Raw genomic sequence first — 17,735 nt, forward strand, 5'->3', positions numbered from 1 at the left:
GTTAAACCCCGGAAGATTTCTGTGAACAGCTCTAGTGCTGAAATGAGCAGAGCACTGAGCCATCATCTGAAATCTTCTGGGATTTTTACAGCATACTCAGCGCAGCAAGCCCCGGAGACTTTCCTGCTATAATATGGTAATAATAAACCTGCCACTGAAGCGGTTAAACCAGCCCTGCAGCTCCATGCATATTGAACGGTATGATGATGTAATATGGCATCCATAGAAGTCTATGAGGCTGTACTACTGAATGCATGGAGAAATATGGTGATTTTTTTTTTCTCTGTCTGAATAATACGTTATCCCAAAAAAGGAAATTGGGATGGCGGAGCTCCATTGGATGCCATGATACGGAGGTATTCACCCTTCATGATACAGTGCCCTACGGAGGGACAATGAGTGCCTATTATTCCTTAGTCCCTAGTATAGAGCTCAGGCTTTGTGAACACGGCTCTGCCTTAATCAGTATTTCAGGGATTGCATCGTCGACCATTTATGCACGGTCAATTAATGCGATTGCCATTTGAATTATTCACGTGGAAGTAAATGACAGCTACTTTATAATGTATAGCTCTCTTGAATGGCATTTATAATTCATCAGAAACCTACACATTTAACTGTCTTAACATGCAGCAAGTTGTGCGAGCTCCGCCAGTTAATAGATGCAAGCTGGACCTCTGCCAGTTCTAATCCTTGTGATGATAGAATCTATGAAGCATGCTTCCATTTAATATGTATTAACCAAAGACTCAGACCTTCTGCATTGTGCAGTTTGTTACTGTCAAATAACAACTGTCTAATGAGTTGGGAATAAACATTTAGCATTTAAGCCGAATTCAGGGGAAAGAAAACTTTGTCTTTATCATTTATCAATTTTTAATTTGCAAAAGAGTGACAGAGCCAGACATACAACAGAATAGCAAGAGAGCAGCTCTATCTACTAGTGGTGGGCTGCAACAGACACTAAATCCCGGCTGTGACCTCTGTATCCCATATATTTACCCCCCTGAGAGTTCAAAAAGTGATGACCAGGTACAATCCTTACACGTACAGGGGGTGGACAAAAGTATGGAAACACCATACAAAATGCATGTCTTAAAATTGGTCTCGTATGTGTCTTATTGAAATAGGATTTATAGTCCAATGTAACTTCAGTAGTGGTAATATGACACAGATGTTGCCGGGTAGAAGTGAACATCTGCCCAAGAAACAAGGTTCCATTGATCAGGGGTTTGAGCTACTCAGCTGTTGTTACCAGCAGGCTCCCAAAACCACCCAGAGCAGGGCAAGAGGTGAAGTAAACACAAATTTGGTGGGAAAGCTCTCAGCCAAGCAGGGGTCAAAAGAACAGCTCAGTGCTAATAGTTAAAATCCAATGCATTTTTTATGGCGTTTCCATATTTTTGTCCACCCCCTATATGTCATAGAACCTGCATAGTGCTAACAGGGATATTGAAACACATGGATAATTAACACAGCGATGTCACAGTACAAGGAGAATAAATAGAGTGACATCATAGTAAAGGGATAAAATACAGTGATGTCACAGTACAGGGAGAATAAACAGAGTGACATCATAGTTTAAGGATAAGAACATAGTGATGTCCCAGCAAAAGGGAGAATAAACACAGTGATGGTAAAAATAGTGATGTCACCATAGAGGAATAATGCGGATAATGATGTCACAGAACAGAGATAATAAACACAGTGATGTCACAGTACGAGGAGAATAAATACAGTGACATCATAGTAAAGGGATAAAATACAGTGATGTCACAGTATAGGGAGAATAAACAGAGTGACATCATAGTTCAAGGATAAGAACATAATGATGTCCCAGCAAAGGGACAATAAACACAGTGATGTCACAGTACGAGGAGAATAAATACAGTGACATCATAGTAAAGGGATAAAATACAGTGATGTCACAGTACAGGGAGAATAAACAGAGTGACATCATAGTTCAAGGATAAGAACACAGCGATGTCACAGAACAGAGATTTTAAACACAGTGATGTCATAGTACAGAGGTATTAAACACTAGTATTTCCATATGTAACACAGTACCTCCTAGGCCCCTTCTATCCCTCGAGTACAGATATGACTGCATCCTCCTTACCGCTATAATCAGAGTCGTAACTAGAAGCTCTTGGGCCCCAATGCAAAACCTATAACAGGGCTTCCTACCTATCATGTGCTGTTTATAATACCAGTGTCGTCTTATGTGGTAGAGGGGTCTTTGGGCCCACTAAGGCTCAAGGGCCTGGTAGCAACTGCTACCCCCTATAGCTACGTCTATGGCTATAATTACACTCTTATTGGGTTCTATAGCAGCTGATATGCTTGTTAACCGAGTAGTTACAGCTCTGCCTGTATATATGCATTACAGATCAACGCCAATTGATATACAACTGTCAATGCATTAGCTTACAAGCACAGCCCCTCTATACATATGTGGTATACAGAGAGTCCCTTTAAATTTGGATGGTCATAAATGAGCCCTCGGCGCTAACTATGGTCAGTCACAAGTCATCTACGGAACTTATAGAGATATCTGCTTTTTGCATCATATGAGTTTCCTGATGGCTTTCCATCTTGCGCGGTCAGAGGAACGCTGGGCTCTGCATTTCAGATTGCAACAGCATGGAGTTCTGTACAAGTTTCATCAGCAGATCGCACCGGGCAGTCCAGACTGAAGCCGTCATAGCCACAGTATTCAGCTGTTGCCGTTAATGTTTTCTTATTTGCTAATGACTTCCTCTAGGGTGATGTTGGGTAAGCCTTTGATGGAATTCTACAGCCTCGAGGGATCTATCCACATTTACTGCAGCATGCACTTTTGACAAGAGAACACTGAACACTTCATTAGTCTGTGGACAAGAGTCATTGGAGGTTACATATTTAAGTGAAACTAACCAGCTCAACCCCGAAAGCCTGAAATATTTGTCACTGCAAATATTCTAAAAAGTGCAGATTCAGCAAGAATCTTTTTTTCCCCCTCTTTAAGGAATATTCAATTGGTAATTAAAATATTTTAATGTCTTGCATTGACCTTAATTGTTAAAAGGGTTGTCTGGCTTAGGAAATTCATTTTTTCAAATACCCTAGTAGGAGCAGGGAGGTGGCTACAAAAAACACTTCTGTCTTTGGAGGGCTCAGCACATGTATGCAAAACAAGCACAGTTCATTGATTTCAATGGGCAACATGTAATGCCCAATTTCACCTACGGAGGAGCTGTAGAAAATTTGAACACTTTCTGCTCAATTCTTGCACAACATGCAGCTGATCGCTGGAAGCTGAAGTAGCCGGTAATCCTGTAATCAACTTATTTTAGGGAAGGCATGCTGGCGATACACACATTTTAGAGGATCGGTCATGGAGACAGTTGAAAATGGAAATAAAATACTGCAGCAGGTGCTCAGACAACAGGAAAATTCCCAATGTTACATATAAACCTGGGAAATAGTACTCACAAGACTTGGGGAGGGTGCCAATACAGCCAACCTCCAAGAAAAATTCAGAAGAGGTATATGTTGCATTAATTAGTGGGTTCTAATGACAGCCATGTAAGTGGCAGAAAATGCCATTATTTGTTTACCATCTAGAAAAAAAAGGTACATATAGGCAGAGGAGGGTTAGTATGGTTCAGTGATAAATAGTGAATTCTTCTTCCTCAGTAGGATAAAGAAACATAAAGAGAGCACTCACATAACACAGTGCATTGATTTCAATGGGCAACATGTAATGCTTCATTTACCCTGCGGAGGAGCTGTAGAAAGATTGAACACTTTCGGCCCAATTCTTGCACAGAATACTGCTAATCGTTGGGAGGTGAAGTAGTGGGTGCCCTTGCAATCAGCTTATTTTAGGGAAGCCATGCTGGTGATACATACATTTTAAAGAATCCGTCATGAAGACAATTGGGCATAGATTCAACCAATAAGAGCTAAACATAGGACTGCTGTAGAGAATGACTTTTCTTACCAGATAGTTTCACCATCGGAACCTAATTTTTGTTCATTGACCATTTGAGCAATAGGGCACTAGCCAAGGGCTCAGATCATTAGGTACTAGGCCATGAATCTTTATGGGGAAGTGGTTCAGTGGTTTGTTTTTTTCTCAAACTTGTATTATGGGTTGAAAGTGGGTATAAACTTAATGCCCAGGCAGGGAGTCAGGGCAGACATTCTAAGTCTTCCCCCATTGGATTGGTAGCTACTATGAGGACACGCTGCTGCCACTGCCCTCGCTCACCTGTCACTAGAGGAGTGGTTGGGCGCCATCATCTTTCACATGCTGCACACCATGTATAGTCCACCGCAGAGCCACTCCAGTCTGACTATAGGGTGCACATGCATATTCCTGCCCTCTTTTAAAGAGCCAATGCACACTATAAACAGGTCCCAAGTCAACCACCTTCTAATTGCTGCTATATTAGACATCCTCCTCCTATAACGAATGCCTAAGCAATTGGTCTTATTAGTCATTAGTCAAAGTTCCCATTTATTTATTCTGACTCCTGACCATTCTGACTTCTGTGCTCCCTGACCTCAGTTCTGTTTAATGGACTTCGTTGTTGCATGCTACCTGCCCTGATCATCGGTCTTGACGACCTCATTACTGCCACTCAGCAGCCAGCCCTGACCGTTGCAAGTTTCCCAGTTATGCACCTTTTCACACCATCATGTACCCAACCTCGGCCCTGTGCAGTGTCAGCAACCACACTGCTGGGACTATCTGTGTGAGTAATGACTTGGGGACCTCACGTCACAGGCCATATTGCACTTGGAGTGGTCAAGGGTGAAAACCAGGGTTTCTCAAGTGCTGCCACCTCAGATAGCCCAAAGTCAAACTGGTGTGTGGCAAAGCGGATGCACATCCATCTGCCTATCAACTATCTAGCACTGCCATATTGGTTCCTATCTAGTAGTAATAGGCACGTGAACATCATAATTTGAGTCCCGTGTGGCGCAGAGTGCTAAGTCCACAGAAATGCAGTCCTAAGCTCTCACTCATGACCTGCAGGTTGCGAGTTCAATCCCCCCTTGGGTCAGGTAGCTGGCTCAAGGTTGACTCAACCTTCCATCCTTCCAAGGTCGGTAAATTGAGTACCTATCTTGGTGGGGGGTAATAAAATTACCCAAATAAGTTGGTGCTCTACAAATAACAAGATTTTTATTTTTTTTTTAAGCATTTATAGCACTCAAGTCTTATGGAGGCTGCAGTTCTATCCAGGCTATTTTGCCTTTGGGAGCCCAGAAGCCCCTCTGCCATAAAAAAACATTATAAATGGTAGATGAGGTGCCTCGCTTCAGATTTTGCATGCGTTCTTTAAGTTACGCCTCTGGCAGCAAAGACTGGCCACTTTTCCAGAACTGATCAACACCTGCTTTTTCCATACGAGAGTGAACAGATTGTCCGCATTATTTGTAATTATATATATACAGCCACAAAAAAGGTGGATGGTTGCCCAGCGCCCATTCAGTGCGGATGCCCAGTTACTCTACCCACTCACAAACAGTAGTGACAAGAGCCAGGCATCGAATGGCTCCCTCTTGTCCAAACCTAAGCGTATTAATAATGGCTTGAAGGCTGGTGATTAGCAAACTTTCCAGCCCTCCGCCACCCGTCAGATATTCTTATACACTGTCAAATAAGATTGTTTGCTACGAGACAAAATCAATGGGTGTAATACGCTGATCCAGCTGCTCTCAGCTTCGGGGCGTATTAGCGCAGACACTGACAGGAGAAGACATATAACTTATTGGCAGAAACAAGCTTTATTACTCCACAACTGAGGTTACAAATTGTTTTGGTGTCTTTGTTACAGCAAATATGCACTGCGACAAGAGAAGATGGCACCCGGCGTCTCATCTGTCTGCCAGCGCCTTATAATTGTGCCTTGACCCTTCTTAAAATTCAGCAAATGCAATCATATTTGCCTATACTGAAGATTGGCACTTGTTTAGACGCTTGCTTTGAAATCACCTGGATATCAGTATTCCCGTGTACAGCGCTCTGTCGTAATTAATTCTGATTGGCACTCAATCAATACTGCATTTTAATTAAGCTGCAACCGAGAGTGGCAACAATGGAGGAAATAATTGTAGAAATGCTAATTCATGTGAAGATTCGAATTAATGTTAAATATCTGATTATTTACTGATTAGCTGGGCTCCCTGGCAGCAGCCTATATTGCACTTGTAATCTACAACCTGTAGTACTCCAGCTGTTTTGCAAAACTACAACATCCTGGCATGCTGGGATTAGAAAGCATTGCATTTAACCAATACTAAAAAGGGTTACCCAGAAATACATAACTAAGGGGGGTATGGTTATTGCTGACTATTTTATTGTTCATTTGATGTTCTGCTGTGTCACTGCTTTGTAAACTACTGTGACTTTAAAGAGGAGAGGGAATGAGGAGCAGCTCACTGAGAAGTAAGTAGTTATTCTGTGTAGCTGTGCTGCAGTGTGTGGAGCTTGGGGATGCTTCCCTGAGTTTGTGTAGCTGTGCTGTAGTGTGAGGAGCTGGGGATGCTTCTCTGTGTCTATGAAGCTATGCTGCAGTGTGAGGAGCTGGGGATGCTCCCCTGAGTCTGTGTAGCTGTGCTGCAGTGTGCGGAGCTGAGGATGCTCCCCTGAGTCTGTGTAGCTATGCTGCAGTGTGCAGAGATGAGGATGCTCCCTTGAGTCTATGTAGCTATGCTGCAGTGTGCAGAGCTGGGAATACTCCCCTGAGTCTGTGCAGCTATGCTGCAGGGTGCGGAGCTGGGGCTGTTCCCCTGAGTCTGTGTAGCTGTGCTGCAGTGTGCAGAGCTGGGAATACTTCCCTGAGCCTGTGTAGCTATGCTGCAGTGTGCAGATCTGAGCATGCTCCCCTGGGTCTGTGTAGCTATGCTGCAGTGTGCAGAGCTGAGGATGCTCCCTTGAGTCTGTGTAGCTATGCTGCAGTGTGCGGAGCTGGGGATACTCTCCTGAGTCTGTGTTGCTATGCTGCAGTGTGCGGAGCTGGGGATGCTCCCCTGAGTCTGTGTAGCTATGCTGCAATGTGCAGAGGAGAAGGCAGATGGAGACAGTGATGTAGCACTGAATTGGGATACAGCAGGGGGTGTTCTTGCTGTCAAAGGATTTTGGGTGGCAATGTAAATTTTTTTATAAAGGGAGAAGATCTGTGTAGGAGCGGAGTAGATGGAGAAAACAGGCTCTCATGAGTTGCTGCTGACAATGGTGTTGCGGTTTGTTGCATCTGTTGACTTTTTGGAAAGATGCTCAGAAAGAGAGATAGTTCTGAAAGCATCCCAGTGTGATTTGCTCACTGTCTCAGTCCACCAGTAAAACCTTTATCAGTCTGAAGTTATGAACCAACTAAGCTGTTCCGTGTTGAATAAAAGTTTGAAGGAAAGAAATGTGGCCTTTTCATACTCACCTGCCTCTTCATCACCTGGTTCTAAGGTGGTCCTGGGGCCGGGCCTTTTTCAAGCATTGCACTCTGGGAACATAATGGATGTACCATGTATCAGAGCTGTGTGTGTCATGTGCTGTGTGTGTGATGTGTGGGGTCACATGCATGTTGTAGAGCTGTGTGTGTAATGTGCTGCATGTGTAATGTGTGAGAATCAAGATGGATGTAGTAGAACTGTGTACGGTATGTAGTAGAGCTGTGTGTGTTATGTGTGGGGATCATAATGGATGTACCATGTAGCAGAGATGTGTGTGTAATGTGTGGGAATCAAGATGGATGTAGTAGAGCTGTGTGTGAAATGTGTGAGGAACATAATGGATGTATCATATAGCAGAGCTGTGTGTGATGTGTGGGATCAGGATGGATATAGTAGAGCTGTGCATGTGATGTGTGTGAATCACGGTGTAGCAGAGCTGTGTGTGTGATATGTGGGGTCAGCATGCATGTAGTAGAGCTGTGTATGTAATGTGCTGCGTGTGTAATGTGTGTGAATCAGGATGGATGTAGTAGAGCTGTGTGTGATCTGTGGAAATCATAATGGATGTACAATGTAGTAGAGCTGTGTGTGTAATGTGTGGGAATCAAGATGGATGTAGTAAAACTGTGTGTGGCATGTAGTAGAGCTGTGTGTGATGTGTGGGCATCATAATGGATGTACCATGTAGCAGAGCTGTGTGTGTAATGTGTTGTGTGTGTAATGTGTGGGAATCAGGATGGATGTAGTAGAGCTGTGTGTGCGATCTGTGGGAATCATAATGGATGTACCATGTAGTACTGGTACTATAATTTCCTAATAATAGTCATGTTGTATAAGGGTGTTTTGCCCCCTTGATGATGCAGACCTGATTCCAGGACCTGTCCACGTCTCACACGTCTTAGAAGAGCAATATGAAAGAGTTTGAAAAGCTGTGTTGCAGAAGGAGAGGCAACCAGAGGTGCCAGCAGAGTGTGCATGCTGCTGCGCACATCAAAGGGCCCCAAACTGCACCAAGGGGCAAAAGGAGGCGACCATTGAGCAAACATGTGGTGACCATTGAGCCAACATGACAGCACAAGCAGCACTGTCCCCAAGCTGAGGAGTAATGCAGGAAAAGGCCCTAAGGACTGATAGGTGAAGAGGAGGACCAAAAGGGCCTTGAAAATCAGGGGGATAAAGAGGCAGAGTCAGCCGAATGAGATGTTGGACTGCTGTTCCACGCAGCTGAGGATGTGCCTCCTGCCACCCATGTAAGAGAAGCTGTCTTTCTCAAAAAAAGGGTTGGCCATTAATTTGCTAGAACTGACATCCAATAGGTGGCACTGCAGAGGTATTGTTTCAGCTTCCTTATTTGCATATATTTCCCAGAGGAGCATATATGGCCTTATAAGTCTCCTCTCTCGCCTTCTAGGTGCTCTCCTTAAGGAGTGATGATACCCCTCTCGACTGAAAAATAGTATTCATGCATGAGTGGTACTTTAGACTCGGGTATGAGCGAAAAGTTGGGACTGTGTTCTTAGGAATCTGCAGGAGCAGATGGGGCAATAGAGTGAAAATCCATGCAAGCCCGCAGGAACAGAGAAAATTTTGTACGAACTGTGCGCATGAGACACAATGATTGCTCAGAGTGCTTCTGATATAATGCTTATTACGGTCGAATATACATAATATGCTAACATCGGTATAATGATGCCGCAGGCCACCTGGTGCCAGATAAAGAGTGCAAGAAAAGGTAGTCGTGACAGGACAGAGCCTTAGGAAAATTGTGATGTCTACAACATCTGACATTTCATCATGGAGACGCAGCCCCCACGGGGCGGGAAAAGGTATATTTTATGTAAAGCAGAATTTGATAGCGGCCAATGGCCATGATCAGCAAACAGGTGACTTGCTGCAGCCTGAGCTCAAATCCAGTGTACCTCCTGCCATGTGTGATGTTGCTTCAGTTATTAGGAGACGGTTAAAGTCCAACTACCCTCCTATGGGGTGCCCAAACACCACAAAGTTCAGTAAAGTTTGGTTTTGTAAAAAAATCTGGCCCCTGTCTCCGCCTGTCACCTGCTGCGCCATCCCGAATGGGAGTCGCACCACCACCAGCGACTCTTACTACAACATAGCTGAGGCACGAGGCACTTAGTTCCTCAGGATGCAAGTATGTGAAAGCAGGTTATATTTCCAAGATTATTATTTCAGTCTGCAGAATGTCAGCATTTGAGATCTGAGCGCAGAATAAAATATTTTTGTTTAAATATTTTCTCTAGACTTACCGTATCAGCAATCTAGAGTGAACGTTCTGCATTTTACAAGCCAAATCCAGATCATATACCTCAGTGAACACGGAACAAAAAAGCCTGCACGGTTAAATAAACTACATATGAGGAGGTGGTACCTGACCCAAGGAGGGTTTAGAGTTTTCAGTCCTACTTCATTACTAGACTTCCTTACAGCAAATAGAAAACTTTGGTAGACTTCCAGAGAGGAGAAGAATTCTGTACAGACAGCGACTAAGAAACACTGCCTCAACTTTACCCTCCTGTCTGGAACATATAGAAGAAATCAAAACTCAGGCAATAAATTAAAAATGAGGCTCTACTTTTGACTTATTTTCTGTTCCCATTGTTTGTTGACTGCATGGAAACCATCAATAAGTTTCATTGATAAATCGGTTAACACTCGTAAGTGTCTCTACTTGCATGATTCTTCGTTTGTTTTGCATGTTCTGTAGAGACTGTGACCCAGCAGAGGTCATTCAGTGGGAGATATAAGATTATGAAGCCATCTGAAAACTAACAGGAAACCAGTATAATTTTGCCTGCAGCTCTGGAAGCAGAGTCGAATGGGCCCAAAGACAAATATTGGATCTGGGTCACCCCCCTCACACCTTGTTAGCTTATTGCCTGGATGTAAATAGACCACCATTACAACTCCTATATGATACATACACACACACTTCTCCATATTGCCCAGACCGCCATTACAACTACTTTTAGCCACAACTCATCTCTGCAGAATTTAACACACTTTGCTTGGCACCTCACTTTTTTAATGACAGAACCCCTTTAAGCCAGAAGCTGGCATAAATAATAGTGCATCATAACTGGCATTGATTTTATTTTCTAGTGTACAGACTGCGAAAAGATGAACCAAGTTTATTAAGAGGCGTGCGCCTCTTAAAATATTTGGCGCATCTTTCTCCATTGCACTTTAACGTTTATTAAGACAGGCATAAGAAACACCTGATTTAATACATCAGGGCCTTTATGGTTAGCATACAAGAGGGTAGAGAATTGCCCCAGGAGTCATGGAATGGGTGTGGAGGATGAAAGAACCACCAGGTCTTCTGTCCTGGGTGGCCCAATTTGTATGTATGTCACTGGTTCTGTTCTACTTCAATTGAGACCTGTACATTGCAGAAATGCCAAGAACAGGACATGCCGCAAGCCGTAAAAAAACATACGCTTCCAAAGAGCGAATGGGATTTTCTAAAATCTCATTTACCAAAATACACATAGAACAGGATTTTCGAAAATCTCATTTACAAACATAACAGTGGCCATGGCACACAGACCAGAATCAAACATCAGTTCATGAGGCCAGGGAGGCATTTCATTCCTCCGAAGAGAATAATATAACATATATCCTATTTAAAAGACAACAAGGTAATTGTATTAACCGTTTTCTATGATGCACATCATTGGACGCTGGCAAAAATGGCGCACGCATTATGATACATTTGGTGAAAATCGCTAGCCTGGCTCAACGTATTTCTATTCCCTTTACCACTATGGCTGGCACAGGTATGCACCAATATTTAGATCAAAGACATGCGAGGAAGACTATGCAGTCGCTATGGGGCCCTTTAAGAGAGAGGGGGCCCGGCCCTGCTTGGACCAGATGGTGCGGATTTGCTATTGGATGGCGAGGCATTTTACTACCGCAGTAAGGAGATTTATTTGACCTGATCAATGGCTCAACTACATGTGCGAAAAAACCATCAACCACATCCAGCATCTGGAAAATCTATAGAGAAGGAGCTCGGCATGAGTAGCTCAAGTCAACGGGGACACAAGGGTCGTTTACGTGTGACTGCGAATTGTTTTCATCATATAGAAGACCTCGCATGGATTTATGTTCCGAGGTTTGTATATACATTTCAACATACAGCAGATTTCTGTACAGTATGGAACAGTTCATGACACTCAGAGGAATTCACTTGGTGCCTTCAGGTCTTAGATAACACAAAGTAATTATTCAAAACATTGAAAAAGAGCAAAAAAAGTTATTGACTTAAAAACGCTAAAAACATATGTTCTTTGTCATTTTCTAAAGGAGGAAAACCATGCAGAGATCACGGAACTCGCGAAACAATGTTGACTCTTCTTCTTACATTATTTATGTAGCATATTACAGCAATGAATTAGGTTCTGTTCACATCAGCGACTGATTTATTAAGCTCCGCATAACATTTTTCATTTTTTTTTATGTATATGCCCAACCTAAGGCGTTTAAATAACAAGTAGTTCAGACCCAGAATGAATACAAACCTCAAACACTGACTTTCACCCCATAAACAAAGACTTTCTGAGTACAGACCAAGAACAGACCCAATACATACAGACTTTAGGCTGCCTATGTGAATACAGACTCCAGACCAGACCCCCTAAACAAAGAGATACGGTACCAATAGAGACCCCCTAGGGAAATACAGATGCCAGATCCCCTATACAAATACAGATGCCAGACAGACACCCTAATCAAGTACAGACATCAAATCAGACCCCCCACAGAAATACAGATGCCAGACCCATATACAAATACAGACATCAAGTCAGACCTCCTAGACCAATGGTCCCCAACCACCGACTTGTTACCCCTTGCTGTGTGGCCATACATATTGGCAATTGATATTATTGCATACATAAACAAACCACCAAATAGTGCCAAATTGGAAAATCGGATGGCGTATTACTTTCTTCACATGTACACTAGATCTACATAGAAGCTTTCAGCACAACATTTCTCGTTGGCGAACTTTTGCTCTGTAGACCTATTACATTGCATATGGATGGAAGTGAATGTGGTCATCAGGCTTGGATTTCTCTCCATCATTCAAAGTTGAATGTGGTTCATAAGGTATAAACGGTTGGGGACCTCTGCTCTCCACAAATACAGATACTAGACCGGACTCCCTAAGCAAGTACAGACGACAAACTAAACACCTTACATGAATACAGATGCCGGACCGCTTACACAAATATAAACCAGACACTCTACGCAAATACAGCCACCAGACCAGACCCATGTCCGTCTGAAAGTATTAGGATGACCTGTGTTACACTTGTTATCCAACGGGGTCAATACATCTTCATGTGAAGCTTCTGGACACATCGTGTCCTTGGGAAGTGGGATGGGTATGAACGTTTCCTAGAGGACAAATATAATCATTTTATCCAAATTTTTGTACTTCCTATTCAATAATAATGCATGTAAGGTTCATTTCACGTGTTATCAACCTTTTAGAATGATTTGTTCCTTTTAACACAGCAAAAAGTGTAAAGTAGGGTGGGTATTGTCTGCTTATGATAAGTCTATCATAGACTCACTTGTTCTAATTTTTGTAACAAAAACTCTGGTGAATCAGCTTTGCCTTTCGGAAGGGCTCTGGAACAAAACTTGATTGCTCCATGTTGTGTTCTTCTCCGGTGCACCATACAGACAATTGGGCCTAACTGGTTGATGAGGCTTCGATACTTCTTGCCATTGAGATGGACTGAGAGAGTTCACCGAAAATTGTGCCAAAATTACTACATGGGCCAAAATGTTGGTGTAGTAGAACGGAGCATGCTCACTGGGATCTTTCTGGTAAGATGATCCCTGATATGTGTGTGATGATCCCTGATATGTCTCTGTGTAGAGCAGGTGCTGGACAGAGTAGAGGAGGCTGCTGTCTGGGGGGAAAAAGCACCAGAGAGGGATTAATAGCGGGAACACAAGACTGAGCCTGAGAAAGCTGGAGATGGTACTGCTCGGGTTTGTGGAGGTTGTGCCCACTGCCTGGAGCAACAAAAGAGAAAGTAGCCACACTACAGCCCCAATCGGGTGGGGGTAGCTGGTCTGTGAAAAGGACAAGGAGAGCAGTGGTAGAGCTGTACTTCTGAACCTGGACAAGTCTGGGTTAGTGGTACACATGACAAACCGTAAGTGAGGCTAGCCTCAAAAGAAATGCTAGATGTGCTCCTAATAGAGGTACTGATCACTAGCCAACAAACCTGTTGCAGAAGACACTTCTAGTGGGTTTCTCATGCTGTATTTCTAATAAACCGTATTAATAGCACTGGAGTGTTAACCCCTAAAAGGGGAACCGTGTGCAATATTTGGTAATCTGCACTGAGAAAAAGGACTGATATTTGCCAAGTATTATTGATATAGTTCTTAAAGGTATTGCTGTTACTACAGATTGCCAATCCAGACCCCATACAGGTGCCAATCCAGACCCCCTACACAAATACAGATGCCAGTCCTCTAAAGTCATTGTGGCTGCAGGCAAATGCCGTGACTGTGTGAAGGAATGGAATTGTCCTCTCATCATGGCCTCCAGAGCAGTAGCATGGACTACTTTTATAATTTTCTTAGAGCAAATCTGACAAAGCAGGGCTGTAGATAAAGGCATAATGAAAGTACAGCGCCTTCCCCTTTAATATGGGTTCTACTTCTATAGGTCTGCAGATCATTTCCTTCCTTAGTATAATATATAACAACCATTAGAACGTCTTGTAGGATCCCAGACAGATTTCGATATACTGTACAGCTGGAAGTCGCTGTGATGAAACGCACGGAAATTATGATTAGTTACAAAGCGTCTCATTTTCTCATTCTGGGCAGATTTACACACCTGTTGCTGTTTTGCTGGAGCTCAGAGTTACTTGTGAAATCTAAGGGAGAAAACATCATATTTATGCTGGAAATGAGACTCGGCAACAATGTATCTCTCCTGCACAGATGCCGTCTGCGCTCCCGGAATACTAATCAGAGCTTTGTTCTATCGGTCCAGTTTCTGGGTAACTTCCTCCTCGTGCCACCAGTGTTATCTGTAATAGCGTTCACTTAAAGGGGACGTCCCATTGCCTAATGCCCCCCCAATGTACTGTATATAGAGGGCTGGAGAGGACATTATGTGTGCACTCAAGTAGACCGCTGCATGCACTGAGTGGTGGCTTTGCAGGCAGACAGTGGTGGAACAGGGAGGCAGGTGAGTATAAAACAAAAAGAAAATCACACCCCCTGGACTCCGTGCCTCCTATGCTATGAGCCCATCATTTTATTTATGTTTTGGTCTCATTAAAGGTTTCCTTTAACCCTTCCGTCCACTGTTTGACCTCTGAAGACATTATGATTTAAGGCTGTACAGCTTCAATGCTGGAAGATATCCATCGGGGTTCTCCTACTGTATATTGCCAGCCTCTCTGCTGTCAGAGCCTATCCAACGTGTCACCTCATGCAGTACTGGCTTTAGCCAGCAGATAGCACCATTGTATAATGGCAGAAAAAGAGTAAGCCCCTTAGGAAAACCAGGATGAAAATTAGATTGGAAAGGGTTAAATCCCCTCTTTAAGGGCTCATGTCCACTGGCGTATGCGTAAAAGACTGTGTTGAGCCTGCGGTGAGCACGCGGTCATGCGCATTTTTGTAATTTTCCGCTGCGTCTCATAGCTGGGTTGCATATGTATCGTTGCCCATACACAATGTATTGCGTATGGGCAGCACTACCCATACAAAGTATAGGGCTCTTGCTGCGTGATATGCGATAAAGTAGCGCATGCTGCAATCTTTTTTTTCACATTAATGTGCATTGATCAATGAAAACCAATGTACTTTCATTGACTCCATTCACCGTGTATCATGCGGGCATATATCGCACGTGTAATGCGCTGTGAAATCACGCCCGTAGATATGAGCCCTTAAGGGGCGGTCCAAGAGGTCAAATGAAGAAGCAGCCAATGCCTAAAATAAAAAAAACAACACTACTCACCTTATATCTATCTTCTGGTGATTCAGCACACATGCCCCATGACCATCCGCTGTTGCTTACGGACTGCCAACGATAGTGACTTGCTGTATTGTCATTGGTCTAAGTGGTCACATGACATACTTAGAACATTTAACCATTTTATTCTATCTATCTTTATCTGTTTAGTCAGGCCGATTCTCTGATACTTTATGGATCAGCCAGTATCAAGTCAGCACGTTCTTTGGGGGCCGGGTCTTCTTTTACTGCTGACCACTCCAAGCATTGGTTGTTTCTAATGAACCCATTTATTACCTGAGTATATTAACCCTTTCCAATCCACTGTCTGGCCTCTAAAGACATTATGGTTTAAGGCCATACAGCTCCGATGTTGGAAGACGTCTGTTGGGGTTCTCTTACTGTATATTGCCAGCCTCTCTGCTGTCGGAGCCTATCCAACGTGTCCCCTCATGCAGTACTGGCTTTAGCCAGCATATAGCGCTGTTGCATAACAGCAGAAAAAGAGGAAGCCCCCTAGGAAAACCAGGATTGGAAAGGGTTAATGAGTTATTAAAGCCTTTAACTTTTTAGCAGTTGGCAAACTAGGCAGTTGCCCAGGATTACCTTTTTCTATGCAGCGCCTCAAAGACTGGACCCCAAGTCCATCAAGCCCTTCAATGCCCCAAACCTGCAGGGACTTTACCATTAACCTTTTTTACCTATTTCTCGCCTTCACTCTGGCGAGAAAATTGAGTGAGATTTGAGCATTGCGAGACGCACAAATATGAACCCCATTCTTTTGAATGGGGTCATTCACATTTGCGATGTTTTCCTGCACGACACCGCGATACGAGGCTATGCAGGAAACAAATCGCGGCATGTCCTATCCTTCTGCGACATAGCCCATTGTTTTCAATGGGGCCGGTGCGGCATGATATCGGGGTATCCTGCTGGCAAATCATAACAGGTTCCCCTTAGCAGCAGTATTGGGGCTTCTTCACACCGGCAATTGCGACTTTTTTCACGCAATTTTTGAGCATCAGCACTGCTTTTTCTCGCAAGAACATTGCTGCCACTTCTGTTTTTTTCACTAGTTTTTTAGCGCAAAGGTCAATAGGACTTTCTACTGTTAAAACAGCATTGCATGAAAATCGCTTTGCGATGCGATAAAAAGGAGGCACCATAGGAAACATGGGAGATAAAACCCCCCACCGCAAAACGCAGAAAGATAGGGCGTGCCGCGATTTTTTTTATCGCAACATAGCATGAGTGAATACGCTGCAAATGTAAAGGAAACCACTGAAAGTCATTGGGATTATAATTCTGTGTTTTTACTCACTCTCACATTGCTCAAAAAACACACAATTTTCTCGCAAGTGTGAAGGCACCCTTATTGTATGGGCATTATATGGTGGTATTTTGTGGGCGTTATACTGCAGTATTGTGTGGCATTGTATGGCAGTATAGCGTGTGCACTGAATGGTAGTATTATGTGGCATTGCATGGTGGAATTGCGTATGCACGTAATGTGATATCGTTTGGCAGCATTGAGTGGCGTTGTACAGTAATATTGTGTGTGCATTGTATGGTAATTTTATGTGGCATTGCGTGTCTGTATTATTATGGGGCATTATATGGCAGGATGAATTAGCATTGTAAGTCAGTATTAAGTGGCATTGTATGGCAGTATTATTGTGCGGCATTATATGGCAGTATTATGTGGCATTACATGGTAGTACTATTATGTGGCATCATGTGGCAGTGTTATATGACATTGTATGGTAGTATTATGTGGCATTGCATGGTAGTACTGTTATGTGACGTTATGTGGCAGTATTATACGGCATTGTATGGCAGTATTATGTGGCATTGTATGGCTATATTATTATGTGGCATTATAGGTCAGTATTGAGTGGCATTGCCTGTCTGTATTATTATGTGGCATCATTTGGCAGTGTTATATGACATTGTATGGTAGTATTATGCGGCATTGCATGTCTGTATTATTATGTGGCATTATATGGCAGGATGAAGTGGCATTGTAAGTCAGTATTAAGTGGCATTGTATGGCAGTATTATTATGTGGCATCGTATGGCAGTATTATATGGCATTAAATGGCAGTATTATATGACATTGTATGGCAGTCTTATGTAGCATTGTATGGCAATACTATGTGGCAATGTTTAACATTCTTTGCGTGCATTGTATGGTCGTATTGTTTGTGCATTATATCGCACCACTATGTGGCATTGTAAAGCCACATGTGAATACATTGCATTGCAGTCA

The 17,735-nt window shown here is 43.2% G+C and overlaps 1 protein-coding gene across 1 annotated transcript in view; it reads right to left on the reverse strand.

Moving 5' to 3' along the window:
• The window catches only part of ADAM12 (ADAM metallopeptidase domain 12), a 465,263-nt gene that overhangs the window by 304,482 nt on the left and 143,046 nt on the right, over positions 1 to 17,735 (reverse strand). The gene's annotated exons all lie outside the window — the stretch shown is intronic.

Source organism: Eleutherodactylus coqui, chromosome 4 (assembly GCF_035609145.1).
Source record: "Eleutherodactylus coqui strain aEleCoq1 chromosome 4, aEleCoq1.hap1, whole genome shotgun sequence".
Lineage (NCBI taxonomy): Eukaryota > Metazoa > Chordata > Amphibia > Anura > Eleutherodactylidae > Eleutherodactylus > Eleutherodactylus coqui.